The sequence below is a fragment of the Thermobia domestica genome, chromosome 12, assembly GCF_964235325.1.
Source record: "Thermobia domestica chromosome 12, izTheDome1.hap1.1, whole genome shotgun sequence".
In the NCBI taxonomy this organism is placed as follows: domain Eukaryota; kingdom Metazoa; phylum Arthropoda; class Insecta; order Zygentoma; family Lepismatidae; genus Thermobia; species Thermobia domestica.
The window spans coordinates 92,557,749-92,574,915 of NC_137465.1; positions in this window are offsets into that span (position 1 = coordinate 92,557,749).

The window sequence follows — 17,167 nt, forward strand, 5'->3', positions numbered from 1 at the left end:
CAGTAGTCGGCCAATATGTTAGAACTCCACTTTCCCTCACATCTCTTCTCCTTGGCTGCAATATCTTGATGGAAACGCTCCCATGTTCGTCACTTACTGCTCCACAATCTTCGGGAAAGAAGTCTAGATATGAATGAAGAAAGTTGAGTTTCAGAGACATATTGCAAGCAAGATTTTCGTAGCACAATAACAACTTTGCTACCAGTTGTTTGTAATTTGTTGCTCGGTGTCTTCCCAAGAACTGTGAACAAACACTCTTCAAGCTTTCCCACGCAGCTTTCTCCTCACCTTGGAGAATTTCGTCGAACTTGTGATCTTTGAATAGTTGCCTAATCTGTGGCCCTATGAAAACACCCTCTTTAACTTTGGCATCGCTTAATCGAGGGAATTGTCCTCTTACGTACTTATAGGCCTCATCCTCTTGGTTCATGCTCTTATCAAAACTTTTCATAAGACCTCATTTAATATGTAGAGGAGGGGAAGCAAAATTCGGTTACGATCTACCAGTGGTTCATGCTAGACCTTTTTCACTCCCGGCTGAAGAGTTTCTCTGGTACTCCAATCACTTTTGCGGTAATGAGATCCACGATCTCTACTGTCCCATTCACATATGAAGCAACAATACTTTGTTTACCCTAACTGCATACCTAGCAACAGTGCTATTACTTTAAGGTCACCACAAATGAGCCACTGAAAATCGTAATATTTAATGACTTGAAGTAAACGTATGAAGTTTTCGTAAGATTCCTTCATATGAACTGCGTAACCTACAGGAATTGAAGGAAGTTCATTTCCAATATGTAAAAGCACTGCCTTTAAACTCACCTTGAACGAATCTATAAAGAGCCTCCACTCCGTAGGTTCGTAATTAATTTTAAGTGCCCTGATGAGACCATTTACATCTGTACATGCCACAAGTGTGTCTTCCATAGTAAAAAATGAAGTGAACATCTTCTCCCTATTCCGATACACTGAAATATTTACTTTTTCCTGCAATAAATTCCATTGCTTTAAGCGTGACGCTAAAATTTCGGCTTTGCTTTTCGAGAGGTCCAAGTCTCTGATTAGATCACTTAGTTCCTCTTGAGTAAGTCTATGTGGTTCACATGAAGGTTCTTCTACAACAAACGTAGGGTCCTTCGAAGTACTTGATTCAGGAGCTTCAACTTCTTGATCATCATCAGAAAAAAGATCGTATTCTTTAGGTGGGCCAGGAACAGGTAGTCCTTCTCCATGTGGAACAGGGCGCATTGCAGAAGGAATGTTAGGATAGATCAAGGCCCGCTTCTTCCTCTTGGAAATTCCCTTCTTGACGGAAGGAACTACAAAAATAATAGTCTCTGATGTGGTCACTTAGCTCCCTCCAAATCATGGGCACTGCAAAAGGCATTGAGCGCCCCTTCCCATTAATCCAATTTCTTAGATTGCTGGCACAAGTGTTACACACAATGTGGAGTGCCCAAGATTTATCTTGGTCTCCAATTTTACAACCAAAGTAATATTGATAGGCTTTTCTTATTAGTGGTGTTATAGTCTGCTTTTGTGAGGAAAATGTCACTTCCCCACACACGTAGCAGAAGCTATCCGCACTGTTTACACAATTTCGCGGCATTTTTGTTTATTGAAATCCTCAAAATGTCACTTGAAATAGTTCCGACAACTATTTAAAAATATACATTTGAAATACCAGTATTTTTGCCTACTTGTAGTTGTATTTTTATGTCCTGCACTACACAAACGTCACACCCAAAACGCTGTTAACTGCACTAAACCTGTCTTTTCTAACAATAGCAGAACACTACTGAGATAAGGAACACAATGAAACCAAGCGTTCATATAGTTTATCCTGTGTTGCAGGATCAGTGTAACATTTTACCCCAAACGAAGCGAGTATATTTATTTTTAAAGCGTTATTATTAGACATGCCTGTAAAACGAAAAGTAGAGCTAATATTCGAAAACAACTTTCAAATTCGTGATCAGCACCACAAAATCAATAAGAATTAGCTGATTTTGTTCAATTTACATTTTCGTTGTTGAACAGAGTAATAATTATTATTATCTCGTAGAAGATTAAACGTTAGGAACTCATTATCACTCAGCCATATCATTACAAGCAGAAACGTGACATTTGGCAAGAATATTTCGGTTTTGTTTAGTGTTGTCCACGAGAAGAGGAGTTTCTCATCTTCTTTCTAAAACAAAACATACAAAATCGAGACGAGAATTAATATTTTACATTCGAGACGGGACAAAGCTAACTCAAATTATGGTTTCTTTTTGGGGATGAGAATCAAGACGAGACGAAAAGTATCATAAGCATTTCTCGTCTTATCTGTATCCTTGAAATAGTCTACGTCCATTCTTTAAGTAATAATTGCTTTGTAGACTGAATATTATACTCTATTTTGTTACTTTGTATTCTGAAGCTCATTACATTTATTGTATTTTTGTAGCAAAGCTTTTATAATTATTTCTGCATATCCTAAAAGTTCAATGATATTCAGTTATTTTTATTACAGTTATTTTCCTTAAAACGTACAGTTACAAAGCGTAATCCCACAAGTACTATATTCCCGATAAACTAATAACACAAATAATATTTAATGTATCATAACAAATTTAAAATTATGGTCAAAATTTTATTTTCCTTATTGAGCTAATTAAAAGAAACTACCAAATCTATTTATTTTGAATAACTTTCTAGCTGTATTTGTAACACTGTTTACAGTTAAATTTATCAGCATGTATTCATAGTAGTTTTTTTGCTGTTCTTTAACAAGATAGAATGACTATTTTACAAGCAAAAGTAAACGGAAAATAGTCTATTATTATTATTATTATTATTATTATTATTATTATTATTATTATTATTATTATTATTCAACAAATATTTACATCGAGGAAAACAAGCGCAATGTTTACTAATGGAATATTCCAAAATATTTTGAAGTGAATTTCATATTTTCTTCTGTCTGGAATTTGCAACGGGATGAGGGGAATTTTCTCCTCACTTGCTGTTTTCATTTCCTATATATTTGAAAGTGGAGGGAGAGAAGAAGTAAGTACATTCTTAAGCTAACTGTTAAATTTCTTGAATAAGCGTTTGCTACTTGCCTCTCTCACTTTAAAGTAGGTATCGTCATCTGCAATAAAAAGTTCGCATATACTGTAACTTCCACATTTTCATTAATAACTCAGTCAACTTAATATATGAGTTTTATCGCTTCGCTGTGCTTTCCTTAGCAAAGCAGTGCAGTAGAATTATTTATGATTTTTGAGACAGGTAAACCAAAATAAGAAAATTATAAGCCAAAAAGAACTTTCACTGTTTTGAAACTTTAGTCTGTCAGATAATCACGCGAAGGATATTCGGAGGGAAATTTAAAAGAAAATGACTCCACACAGTGCACAGTTAGTATTAGGTATTAGGAACACTTACAAAAACGTAAAATTGAAAGAACAAAAAATAATGTATTTTTGAGATGAACAGACAATTCACAATTCTCGGAAAGTTCCAATATGGGAAATCAATCAATATCTACAGTTGAAATTACTGCAAAAGACAGAAAATTGCTATTTAAAACTTCAAGTGTAAAGCTGCGCTTGGAGCAATTCTATTATCTATCTCGTAACGCATTTTCGTGAATTGCCTCTGTGTCAAGCATGTTTAGTAATGCTGTTGAAGCTCTAGAAACGGAGTCCGCGGTTCGAGCCTGAGTACATTAAATTTCTTTTTTCAATATAGGGGTGTTTTTTTTTTAAAAAATATAAAGTTCGACTTCCTGCGCTTCTTTCTTTTTGCTGTGGGGTATTGTCACTAGTCACCAATATTTTGAAAATGTCCGTTTACGAAGTGAAAAATCCTCATCTGTCGGAAGCATTGGAATTACGGAAAGGCATTTATAATAATGCCATTCCATAGGCCAAGGAATCACAAAGAAAATGGGATGAAATCCTACTAAACGAGATAGCTGGAAAGGAAGTAATTTCACAAAATACATTTGACGTTGCTCGCCTAAAAGCACTTCAGAAAGTATAGTCTGGCGCCTGGCTACAACCTACACCTTCAAAAATATCGGAACTTTTTTTTAGACGAGAGTGCTTTCAAAGTATGTGTAGCATTACGCTAGGGACTATATGTTTGCTACCCTTTCACATGTACGTGCCAAGATCGAGTGGACGAGAAAGGTTTACATGCTTTGAGCTGCATTAGAAGTGGTGGTAGAATCACACGTTATACGGAATTAAACCAAATAATCAAACGAGCAGTCGCCAGCATCGATGCTCCTAGCATCATAGGGCCACAAGAATTGTTTCGAAATGATGCGAAACGACCGGACGGAGTAAGTTTAATCCCTTGGAAAATGGGCCAGAGATTGTATGGGATGTAACATGTGTTGATACTTTCGCTCCTTCATACATAACACTAACTAGTGAGGAAGCAGGAAATGCAGCAGAAGGAGCCGTTAAACGGAAACATACAAAGTAATCTAGAATGAAAGATCATCTTTTTGTTGCTTTTGCTACAGAAAAGATGTTGGTTTTTAGCAAAGAAGCCAGTGAATTTTTGAAGGAATTAGGAACAACTTTAATTAAGACGTCAGGCGACCCAAGAAACAAACACTAGTTACTACTATGAATAAGCGTAGCAATACAGAGAGGAAATGCAGTCAGCATTTTAAAATTCTTCCCATCAGCACAAGAGTTGGACGAAAGTTTGTATTTAAAATAAGTAGTATAAGCAGTACTGTGAAAGCCCATTGTTGTAAATCCATGGTGATGGACATCGATTTGTTTTTCTAAGAAATGAAAATTGGCTTTTCTCTTAATTTGTAATTGGGTTCGTATGGAAATTTAGCACTGTAAGACTCATACATTGCAATACAAACAATAACATAGTTCGAACACTGTTACAGTAAATTTCATCAAGCGCAAATGAAGTTTCAAGGCTGTGCGTGGCGCTTGCTGTAGTGTAACATTTTCGTGCGTTTCTTCGTAGCATATGAATGGATTTTTGATGAGTATTGTTAGTCGGAGGAACAGTGGAGTGATTTTTGGCATTACATTGATTTGTTATGTATACACGACTCCAAAAGTGCATCACCACCTGTAATTCTCCTTTTCCTGCAACAGCTGGCAAACCAAAAAGCTCGGCGGTTGGATTGGTTGCTGATTCGGAAGGCGTTGGACTAAACCTCAATTTTGTCACAAATATACCAGTGTGGCAAACTGCAAATAAGAGAATGAAACAAATGATGATGACAGGAGTTGGATGATATCAAAAGTTACAAAATGACTTACTTAAGCAGTTCAAACAAGATGAATGGTAAGAAACAGATATAACAAGAAAGTATTTCTCTCTTTCCCCCCACCCCATCCGAAAAAAGAAACTCGTAAAAATAAATAGTTATATAATATAAAGGTTTCATATAAAAGCCTAACAGCACAAAACCAAATAGCTACACAAGACGAAAAAGAGACAAACACAGAATAGGGGACACCAGTGGCGTAGTAGACTTGCGGCCCTCCCATGAAAGATAAAGAGATGGGACCTTATTTGTAAACCCCATTGTTATAATAATAATAATAAAATTATTATTATTATTACTATTTTTATTATTATTATTAAAAAGTCGTTTCCTTTTCAAAATCTCTGACTGTGCCTAAGAGCATGAATGCATATAGCGACCATGTGTGCACGTTTTGTCAATGAGCGGTCCCAAAGGTCAAAAGAGGAGGAAATCTCCAAGAGAGAGAAAAAATAAACTTTCTTATGGTAAATTCTAGTTCAAAGTTCGAAGCACTTGCTTTTGCATGTGATTTTTTTTTTCAGGGAACAGAAAAGTTCTGGCGCCTAAGAAATTATATCATATAATATTGCAAATTTGCAAGTGGATGTATTTACATTGCAATTTGTAGTAACAAAGATATTATGATTAGAAAACAATACTATAAAAAGTAAGTTTAATTTCTTCATCCATCGCAAGTCTAAGGGACCCCTTATACCTCGCCGCCCCCCGAATATCGATATCGAAAATTTAGAATGATATATTCATGTCCATATATTTGCGATATCAAATCTTGATATATGATAATATAGATATCGACGATAGCGATATATCGACATATTACAGGCCCAGATCCGAGAAGTGATGCTCGAAATATACTGGAATCAGCAATCAAATTCTAAATAAGTTTTCCATTTCCGTATCCAATGTTGAGGGGGAAGGGTGTGAACCCAAAAAGAAATTTTAAGAAAACAAAAGTTAAGATAAAGGTAGATTTTCCGTTTCCCCTTCAACACAAAACTATTAACAGAAAACTATTGCTTTAATTTACCTTTTACTTCTGTTTCTGATTGTCATCACAAATCAGCTACAGTACACATACTTTACATAGTATACAATACACTCTATAACTTTTCACAACCAAGCAAGCTGGAAGATGAATTTCCTGTGATATTAAAATGGAATGTTCTACAAAATAGTCATAATTCATTGACCATATTTCTATCAGTGGTTTAGTATGGACTAAGAGCTACAAGACTAACAGAAGTAGAAATTAGAGATTTCATTCCTTTTTTCTCTCAGACTAAAAGATTTCTACATTTTTCTGAGATCTTCATTTTCTTAATATAATTCCACTATCCTGGGCTAATTCTGGCTACCGAGGTTTCTAGGTAATCGGTAAACGAAAGAGTAAAATTTGTCGACTCTAAACCCTCGACAGTTTGTGAAAAGATATTTCACGGTTCATGTTATTTCTTCGTTACAAAACACTTCTAGTTGACTCTGTTCATGGTGAATTACTGAACTTAAACATCTACAATTATTAAAAAATGAATAATTATTTTTAAACATAAAAAGTCGTTTCAGTTCAGTACAATGCAGTAGTAGATAGAAGTGAATGAAAATGTTGTTTATTTGTTGAGGTGTGCAATCTTAATGTGAATAATAAGTGTTTATTCACCCATACTCTTGTCCAGAGGGGGATCTACGATGGATTTCTGAGGGCTCGGTGGTTTGTAATACTGCTAATTAGAGGTAGTTTTAAGAGCTCCAAACTCTGGAATGGGTTTTATTTATATATAAAATAAGAAAGATTCCCCTTTTGGGGGGCAATCGCCCTGATTGCCCACTGGATCCGCCCCTGCTCTTGTGAAGTAGACTTTGAAGACATTTAGTTCGTGTCTGCTCCTGACGATGCTGATGCTGCTTTCTAGGGATGTGCAGATGCAAAAGTGGAGTAAGTTTTATTTAAAACTTGACTCGACCCGAAAAAGATTCTCCAATTGAAGTAGAGTAACTTACTGTAACTTACATTTTACCGCAATAACTTTGTTTTTGTTATGCAATTTTTTTGGGTGTTCATAAGAGAAGGAACCTCCAAGTAACACATCCAAAGTGTAACACTCCGATTTTCATGAAATTTGGCCGGCAGATACTACACACAAAATAATTGAATAGGTGTTTTTTATTTTCTGCGGAAAAATGGTTTTAGGGGCATAAGCCCAACCAAAATTTTGTAGTTGACACACTAATAGCAATAACAAGTGAACCGAAGTGAATGAAATAGCTCTCAGATTTTTCTGACGTAACATGAGGGAACACGGGTTTCGTATTTTCCTGGATAAAGCGGTTGGGTGAAGCACGCACCCCTCCAAACCTTTGATCACGAAATGTGAAAAGTGCTAGTAACAGTATGTCAAGTGTGTATAAAGGACATGAAGAATTGCAACCAAATTTTGTGTATGGACAATACGCAGAAATAAACGAAAACGGGTTTTCTATTTTCTGCGGAAAAACGTTTTTTCGGGGCAAAAACTCCCATCGAAATTTTGAAAGTTGACGCCCAAAAGGCAAGAATAAGTAAACCGAAGTTAATGAAATTGTGCACAGTGAAGGAATACAGGTTTCGTATTTTCCTGGAGAAAACGGTTGGGTGGTACACGGACCCAACAAACCTTTGATCATGAAATATGGAAAGTGCTAGTAACAGTATGTCAGATGTGTGTAAAAGATATGAAGAATTGCACCGAAAATTTCTTTATGGACAAGACGCAAAAAAACGAAAACGTGTTTTTATTTTCTGTGGTAAAACGGCTTAAGGGGCAAAAGCCCCCACATAAAATTTTAAAAGTTGATGCGTGGTAGGCAAGAAGAAGTGAACAGAAGTGAATGAAATTTTGCACAGATATTGCGGATGTAAACCGATAGAATACGGTATTCGTATTTTCTTTAAAAAAACGATTGGGTGGGGCGCGGACCCCTACAAATCTTTGATCACGAAATATCAAAAATGACAGTAACAGTACGTCAGATGTGTGTAAAGGACATGAAGAATTGCTACGAAACTTTGTGTATGGACAATACGCAAAAAATATACGAATACGGGTCTTTTTATTTTCTGTGGGGAAATGGTTTTTGGGGCAAAAGCCGCCATCCAAAATTTAGAAAGTTGACGCCTGAAAGGCAAGAAGTGAACCGACGTGAATGAAATTGTGCCCACATATTGTAGACATAAAATCAGGGAATACGAGTTTCCTATTTTCTTAGAAGTTCATAAAGCAAAGTCTGGTTACCTGTTTTGGATCTATTCCGGACTTTAAAGGAAGTAATACAAGATAACACATTACAAGAGTACCAGTGTGACATTGCTCCGTACAGTCGGTAATGTACGGGATTCTAAATCCAAAGATCGTTAGTTCAAATTCTGTTATGGGATATTTTTGAGAACGAATAGTGCATCGCTGAGTTTTCTGAGTTATCCGTCGTTACTTTTGCTGTAATCACATTTAATAAAATGATAATAATAATAATAATAATAATAATAATAATAATAATAATAATAAAATAATAATAATAATAATAATAATAATAATAATAATAATAATAATAATAATAAAAAGAAGAAGAAGAAGAAGAAGAAGAATATAAAATAGCGCCTGTCATTACAATTATTCGCATGGGAGAACACAAACCTCTTTATCGTTTTTATTTTTCGCTCAATTAAAATTAGACTTCTTATGAAACGGAGATGGTCAAATGGGGTACATTTGTATGGTAGGTCTCATTCGTTATCTGTACGTCTATCCGATTCTCCAGTTTCTCAGTATTGCTGTATCCATCGTTGAGCAATATTGGCAAGGCCGTAGCTCGAGGACTCGAGCTGGGTTTTTACTCCGGTCGCTAATACCAAGAAAACGCGGAAGAAGAAAAAAGTATTGAAAATGAGTAAACGACGCGTCGCTCCAGAAAGATATTGGCGCCCTATTAAATCAATATTGTTGTCTATTTGCAAAGAAATAGATTTATTACAAATTTTCGTGCTCGTTTTGCTCGAAATCCAAACGTTAAAAGTCACAACTTTTTACTTTTTATTTAAAGAAATTAATTATATATGATCGGTTAATGACGATGTGATATACAAAGTGCCGAGTAATTTTTATATTGTACGCAAGAGCGCTCTTAAAATCAGAAACTTTCAAAGTCTGAGATACATGTTCGGCGCCTTCATGGTGATGATTTTACTTAGTTAATCACACATCTCTACCCTATCGGATTAATCACAACGGTGAGAATGAAAATATGAACAGGAGAGGAGTGAAGAGATATACGTAAGCTTCTATTTGCGTGGAAATGCTAGAATTAAATGTAAACAAGGGGAATGATAAACATTTTCGAACTTGAACCAGCTCTTGAAGAGAGGCTTAAGGGGTCACAATCACGGACTACGCATGGACGTGTCCTGAGGCTCAAACCTCCCGAAATTTCGACTTTTGTGTGCATTTAGCCTAATTTTGGGGGTAATCTTAAGAATTGTAATATGAAATACCCTAATATTGAGTTTGGACCCCCGAAATAATTTTCTGTCTACGCTACTGGTCAGAACTTAATGAATTTCGTCTTTTCGGAATACTGGTCACGACCATTGATTTTTTTATTTCGTTGGTACATGAAATGCTTCCAATCTGAATGAATTTATTGGGATCATTTCTGCAACAACTACTTGTATCACCAGGATATTTTTTGTGCATATGTATCTAGTTGTGTGATATTTTTATCCATCTACATACATACAAAACGAATAAACTTATGTTTGTATATGTGTGTTAGTGTATTTTAATATGCTAATTAATAATAAGTAACCTTAAATTCAGAAGTTTCATAAAAAGTTTAATTCATTTAGAAGTTTTTACTATAATTTCAAACATATGCAGTAGCCAACTATATTTTAGATTTTAATTACAAACATTAAACATATTCTTCATCTTCACTGATCAATGTTGAGAAATTCCCAAAGAAGGTTCCTTCTGAATTTCCGTTACTTTTTACAAAATGTTTGTTATCGTAAAGAATCGAAATGAAAATATTTCTGTGGTCACATACAGAATAAAGTTACAGAAGTTTACAATTATTTCTGAAAATTAATAGTGTACCCAATTCGAACATTTTAAAAGACCATAGTTTCTAATATATTGAAGCTTCATTTTTTATCGATACCATGAAATGTTGTAAATTATTTAAACAAAATTTTCAAAAATTTCATTAAAATCCTCCTGCAGTACTAGACATGGAATAGGTGAATCGTGTTAGACATGGAATAGGTGCACGCTGGTAGTGGCGTTGGGAAGTTCCAGGACTCCGGAGCACAGTGGTGATGTAAGAAATCGGGTCCCGGCCATGAGGCCCCAGAAACGGGGTCCCAAAATTTTCAGTATGGGTGTTTTCTATATGCGTATTAAACATGGAATTGTTCGACGAAGGTGGTGGAATTGGAAAGGTTCGTGTCGTTTGAGCACAGCGGTAATGGTAGAACTCGGGCCATTGCCTCGAAACCCCAGAAATGGGCCTCCGAAATTTTGGGCTGATTCATTCTATTGCTGGATGCAGATGGTGGCGTTGGAAAGCTCTGGACACTCTTACCACATAGGTGATGCCAAATATGGAACCCAGAACCTGAGGACCAGAAGTGAGGTCCAAAAATATGGGCTCGGGTCTCTTCTATTTGCCTATTAAACACGGAGTTGTTGTACCACGGTGGTGACGTTTGAAATGTCAGGGTCGCTTGAGCACAGCAGTAATGTCAGAAATCAGGCCTTGGATTTGCAGCTCTGGAAATTTGATCCCGAAATTTTGGGTTCGGGTCTACTATATTCGTCTATGAAGGAAGGTGTTTGTGGAAGCAGGTGATGACGTTTTAGAGGTCTTGGCCCCTTAAGCATTGCGGTGATGTCAGAAATCAGATCAGGGTTCCAAACATTTGGGTTTTGGTGTAAACCTTTGCTGTGGTTCAGTCTCAGTATTTGATTACGCGAGATAAAACCATCAATACAGCTATAAATATTGTTCTATCTTGCGCAACCAGGTATTGAGATTGAGCCAATTCGGGACCTCATTCTGGAGCTTTGAGCCTCATTCGGACATTACCCTGTGCTCAAACGACTAGGATATTTCCAATGTTTCCATCCGCGTCCAACAACCCCATGTTTAAAAGGGGAATAGAAAGGATCCGCGCCTAAAACTTTGGGACCCCGTTTCTTGGAGTTCAAGGCTAGGAATCGATTTCTGACATCACAATTGTGCTCAACGGATCAAAACCATATAAATGGCACCAACTCCGTCCAACAACTTCATGCTTAATAGGTGAATAGAAGGAACCCGAGTCCATTACGTCAGGACTCCATTACTTGAACTTCGTGGCTTGGGCCTGATTTCTGACATTACTACTGTACTCAGGGGACACGGATCTTTCCAATGCTACCACTCGCGTCCACCAACTCCATGGGTAACATGGTTCCCCTGACGCAGGAGAATCGGCTCCTTGCTTTTTTCATAATTATTCCCCAAATCGATTTGTATACAAGGTAGTTTTGTCACGTTTAACACCAGGTCTAAAATAAGCCTGTTGAGAGCGGCTCTTATTTATTAAAGAATACATAACAATCGCTATTGGCTTTTGCAATGGTCTGTCCAAGCAGCTTGGTAAAAATTCAGCGTAGCATAACAACAAAATTATGTTTCTCTTATATGTTAAAAATAAAAGGACAGAAAGTAAAAATAAAAGCTTTCTTAAGGTGAGCGTCGGGGGACGCCGAATTCTACTTCGCCCCGGGAACGAAATTTCTAGCTACGGCTCTGAGCTCCAACACTTATCGGTCTTTCAGAGTCTCATCCCTTACCTACAACAACCTAGTTTCATCAACCTGTTATACCAAAACGTTTGGAAAGAACCTGTGAGTGTGACTTGTTGATAGCTATGCAATATATTGACAGAATGCCAATCTTCAGTTTAACAACGTAGTTGCCCTTAGGCGAAATATCGTGTGGGTCTCTACATTTGTCTGCGCCTTGTAAATCGTAACATTGTGTTGAAAGGCAAACAGAAACAAGGTCAGTTGTTTAGTTCTTTGTAGAACTACTCATAAGACGTTTGTCTTTTACACAAATATTTTTTGCCAGATTGCTGATTGAAGTCTTTTTACATTATACATTATTAGACAACATATCCAGATTCAGAGAAGCCCCCATAAATTTTAAAGAAGGCTGAAAAATATCTTTATTATTCAGATGCTTTATTATTATTATTATTATTATTATTATTATTATTATCATTTACCAGAGTTTTATTGTTGATAAAAATCGTAATTGGACATTTATTAAAAGTAATATGACTGGGTCTAGAGACAGAAGCGAGGGGATCTAATTGCCAGATAAAAAATGAGAACTTTGTTCAGCAATAACTACGTATTAAATAAAAAACGTATTGATTGCACCTTTTTAAAAGAAAAATTAGTATAATTAGTAAAATATGCATTCATTGAAAAACTCTGGGGTAGTAAGTGCACCCTCTTAAATCCACTTGAGAGCGTTTGGGTCCAAGTTCAAGTAAACCTAAGGTGTGGGGGAGCCGAGTTCGATTCCCAGTGGGACCTCATGCAATTTGGATCCCACCTTAATTTGTAGGTCCACGTCTCATATAGCCTCGCTGCTGGAAGGGACGTTAAACTCAAAATCAACTCAACTCAAGTAAAGTTAAAAGAATGATAAAATTTTCAACTGTTTTGGCGTATGAAATTCTTCGTTAAATGAAACTACAAATCTGATAATGGAAGAATCGTCCGAAATACAGTATCCAAGAGAGCAAACATTTCGTGGAGGATTTCTCTCATGATAAATAAACCTGTTGGAAGTTGATGAAAAAGAGCGTAATGCAGAAATGCTATTTTATCGCGTGTGAACTTGGGGCTTCTGGAAGCGCTAGTGTTAACCACACATATTCGCATCCTTGATCATCGTAAAATAAAAAAAAAACAAGTCATATTTCATAACACTCACAGACGGCACGATCACGCACTGAACCTATTGAAAACTTACTACGTAATAATTAATGAGTGATTGCACTTTTTTTTAAAAAAAAAAAAACTCATGGTATAGGCTATCATAATATAAATTGTTACCCATGTAGTGTGTGCTAATGTTTAGAAAGATGGATTTCTTTAAAAAGAAAAAGATTGAAAGGATTACGGTTGTCTCGAACTGCCGCGTACAAGACATGTAATTTATTAACCTGTCTCGCCATCCACTTTTTTCTAAAGTTAACTGTTGCACCGAACGTGCCTCATTAACTTGCTTATCTATTTATTGGTACGTTTCTACTTACTTTTATTCGCTTTTTACTTATTTAACTTGATTTTCCAGTAACATAGAACGACTGGACACGAACACAAAAACATCGAGGACAGTTAAATTTCGAAAGCTCTCCCACACGGAATCGAACCCGGGACCCGTATACCAAAGGCTCACGTGCTAGCCACTAGACCAGCTTAGAGGACACCCACTCGGCTTCATAGTTAGGTTATGCTGTTTACATTTTTTCATGCTATTTAAAGTATAGGTTAATCTTCAATTCACATTGCCGATTTGGGTGTTTAACGAGAATTGTAGTATTGCAACTTAATTTGGATGTAGAGGGCTGCGGTGGCTCAGTGGTAGAGCGTTCACCTTTGATGCATGGAGTCCTTGGTTTGATCCCAACTCGCCCCAAATGAACTTTGTGGTGGATAAACACCGTGTGCGTGGCTTTTCTCAGGGGTACTCCCCTTTCCTCCCAATCTTCATTCCACCATATTCTTCATTTCTCATCATCACTTTCTCCTTTAGCCTAGCCGGCATATACGTGGAACGTAAAACTTAAAGATTTCATTTCATTTAATTTGGATGTAAAATCCTGCATATAAGGTCTTTGCAGTACTATGTTGGTAGGAGATGAAAGTTGCTATTGATTTATATTTTTCGCCTATTTCATCTTCATTTCCCATTACCATTGCATAAAATTTTAAAGAAGTACTAACATATTTCTCCCAAGAACACTCAAAGAAAAAATATACGTAAGTAAACAGTTATTGAGGAAAAATATGTTACAGTATAAGAGCAATTTTTCTTTTTAAGAGAGTTGTACCTGGAAGATGTAAAATAGTCCCCATCAGAATCGACGAAATTCTGCCAACGTTCTGGAAGGCCATGGGTTCCTTCGCGGTAGAACTTGGTGAGCCGTGAAGCGAAGAAGGTATCAAGCGCATTTTGCACCTCTATTAAAGATTTGAACTGGCGTCCTCTAAGGTGATTGTCCAAGAAACAGCCCTACTAGGTTAATTACAATGTACTTCGGATCAGTACGTTTAATGAACATTACCGAACTTGCAGCCGAACCTCGCGGAAAGAAAAGGTGTGTGTTAAACTTTTGGCATAATCCTAGATGTGTCTTGGAACTCTACAGTGTCTCTGGAAATTATTTAATTTGACCACCAAGCTTACTATTCATTTTGAAAGTGACTTTATCTTTCAAGCATATTCCAATAGTTCTGAAAAAAATATTTAAAAAAACAAACGCTATTTCCATATTACTGATGGACTTCTGGAAACGGAAGTTTATACGTCGAATATTTTTATCTATGGTCCCTTTTCATTCTCTTCTTCTGTTTCCTTTTCTCTCTCTGTCTCACTTCTGTACCTCTAACAGATATCCATTCGTTTTAATTTTTCATTGAGAAGTGTTTAAATTTCTCCCTACATTAAATATGAATCTCGTTTCGCCTCATTTTTATTCTTTCAACTTTATTGATACTAATACATGTATATTTTGAAATTAGAATTGTGCTCATGTTGTTGTTGATTTTAATACGGGAGAAAGGTAACGAGAAGAGAGAGCGGTGGTCTTTTTACCAGACACAATTATGGGATATGAAGGGATATATCGGATGGTCTAGCTGCACGGTGTTAGGTGTCACACTATTTGTTTGGTGTGTACCAGTTCAATAATTCAACATGAATAGAATCAACCAGAAGTGTTTTCGTAATGAAGAAATAACGACATGAAATGTGAAATCTCTTTTAACAGGTTGCTGAGATTTGAGAGTCGACGAACTTTACACTTTCGGGTACCAATTACCTTGAAACATTCAGTAGCCACAATTATTTCGAGATAGGGAGCTTATATTTAAAAAAATGACATTCTCAACAAAATGCAGAAGTCTTTTAGTCTGAGAGAAAACAAGGAATGATATCTTTCATTTCTAGTTCTATTAGTCTTGTAGTTCTGAGCCTGCGGCAAAGGCACTGATAGAAATAAGGACAATGAATTGTGAAATTTTGTAGAACATTCCACACTAATATCACAGGAGTTTCATCTTCCGGTTTGCTTAGTTCTGAAAAAATATAGAGTATATTGCTATACAATATAAAGTACCTGTACTGTTGCTGAATTGTGATGACGATCAGAAACAGAAGTAAAAGGTAAATCTAGGCCTGTATGATATGTCGACTACCGTTTGATAACTACAGGCCCACATTTTTGCAAAACAGTAGAAGGTAACATTATTTTGGATTTCTGTGCAATTGCTTGAAACCTGATATGTTGTAGATATTGTCATCATGAGAGAGAGAGTCAATTTGCACAACCATTAATCACTGACCGTTTGGCCACTACAGGATCACTTTTTTAAAAGAGCTGAAGGTAACAGTATTCCGGATTTCGGTGGAATTGCTTCAAACGGTGATATGTTGTAGATATTGTGATCGTGAGAGATAGACTCAATTTTCACAACCATTAATCACTGACTGTTTGGCCACTACAGGATCACTTTTTAGAAAGAGTTGAAGGTAACAGTATTCTTGATTTCGGTGGAATTGTTGAAACCATGGTATATTCTAGGTACTGTAATCCTGAAAAAAGTCTCAACAGGCGCAGCCACCAATAAATGACAGTTTGGCCACTGGAGCGCCACTTGTTTTTTAATTTTTTAATTAGAGCAGAAGGTAACGATACTCTGGATTTCTGTGCAATTGCTTGAAACTGTATATGTTGTAGATATTGTGATCCTGAGAAAAACTCTCAGTGGATAAAACCACTAATCATTCGGTAATTTCGGGGCCACATTTTTTAAAACAGCAGAAGGTAGGGATGCTCTGTAATTTTGGTAGAATTGTATGAAACCCTGAAAAGTAGTATCCCACAACCTGGAAAAGAGATGGGGAGAGTAGTGACCAACATCATTTAAAAATAGACAACATTCAGATATTTAACTAGAGGACAAAGGAAAATCCTGGAAAGCCCTAGACAATTTTTTCAGGATAAAGACATCTACAACATATCACCGTTACATTAATTTACACCGAAATCAAAATATCGTTATACCAAGCTGTTTTTAAAAAAACTGAATCATTAGTGGCTAAACACTCATAAATCGATGATTGTATCCATTAAGACTTTTTCTCATGCTGAAATCACCCAACATATGTTACATTAGTTTTACTCAACCTTACCGAAATTTAGAAATCGTTATACTCGGCTATTTTCAGGAAAATAGCTCTGACTGACCAAACGATTAATGATTTGTGAATAATGATTAACGATTTTTATTCTCAGGAAGACAATATCTACAACACATCACGGTTTCGGTCGTTTTGACCGAAACTAGAATATCGCTATCTTCGACTCGGTTGCGTTCAGAAAAGACAATTCTTTGTGACCCAACGGTCAGTGATTAGTGGATGTGACCATTAAGACCTATACTCAGAATCACCATATCGACAATATATAACAGTTTCAGTCATTTTTACCTTAATCCAGAATATCAACATTATCGATTACTTTCCAAAAAGTGG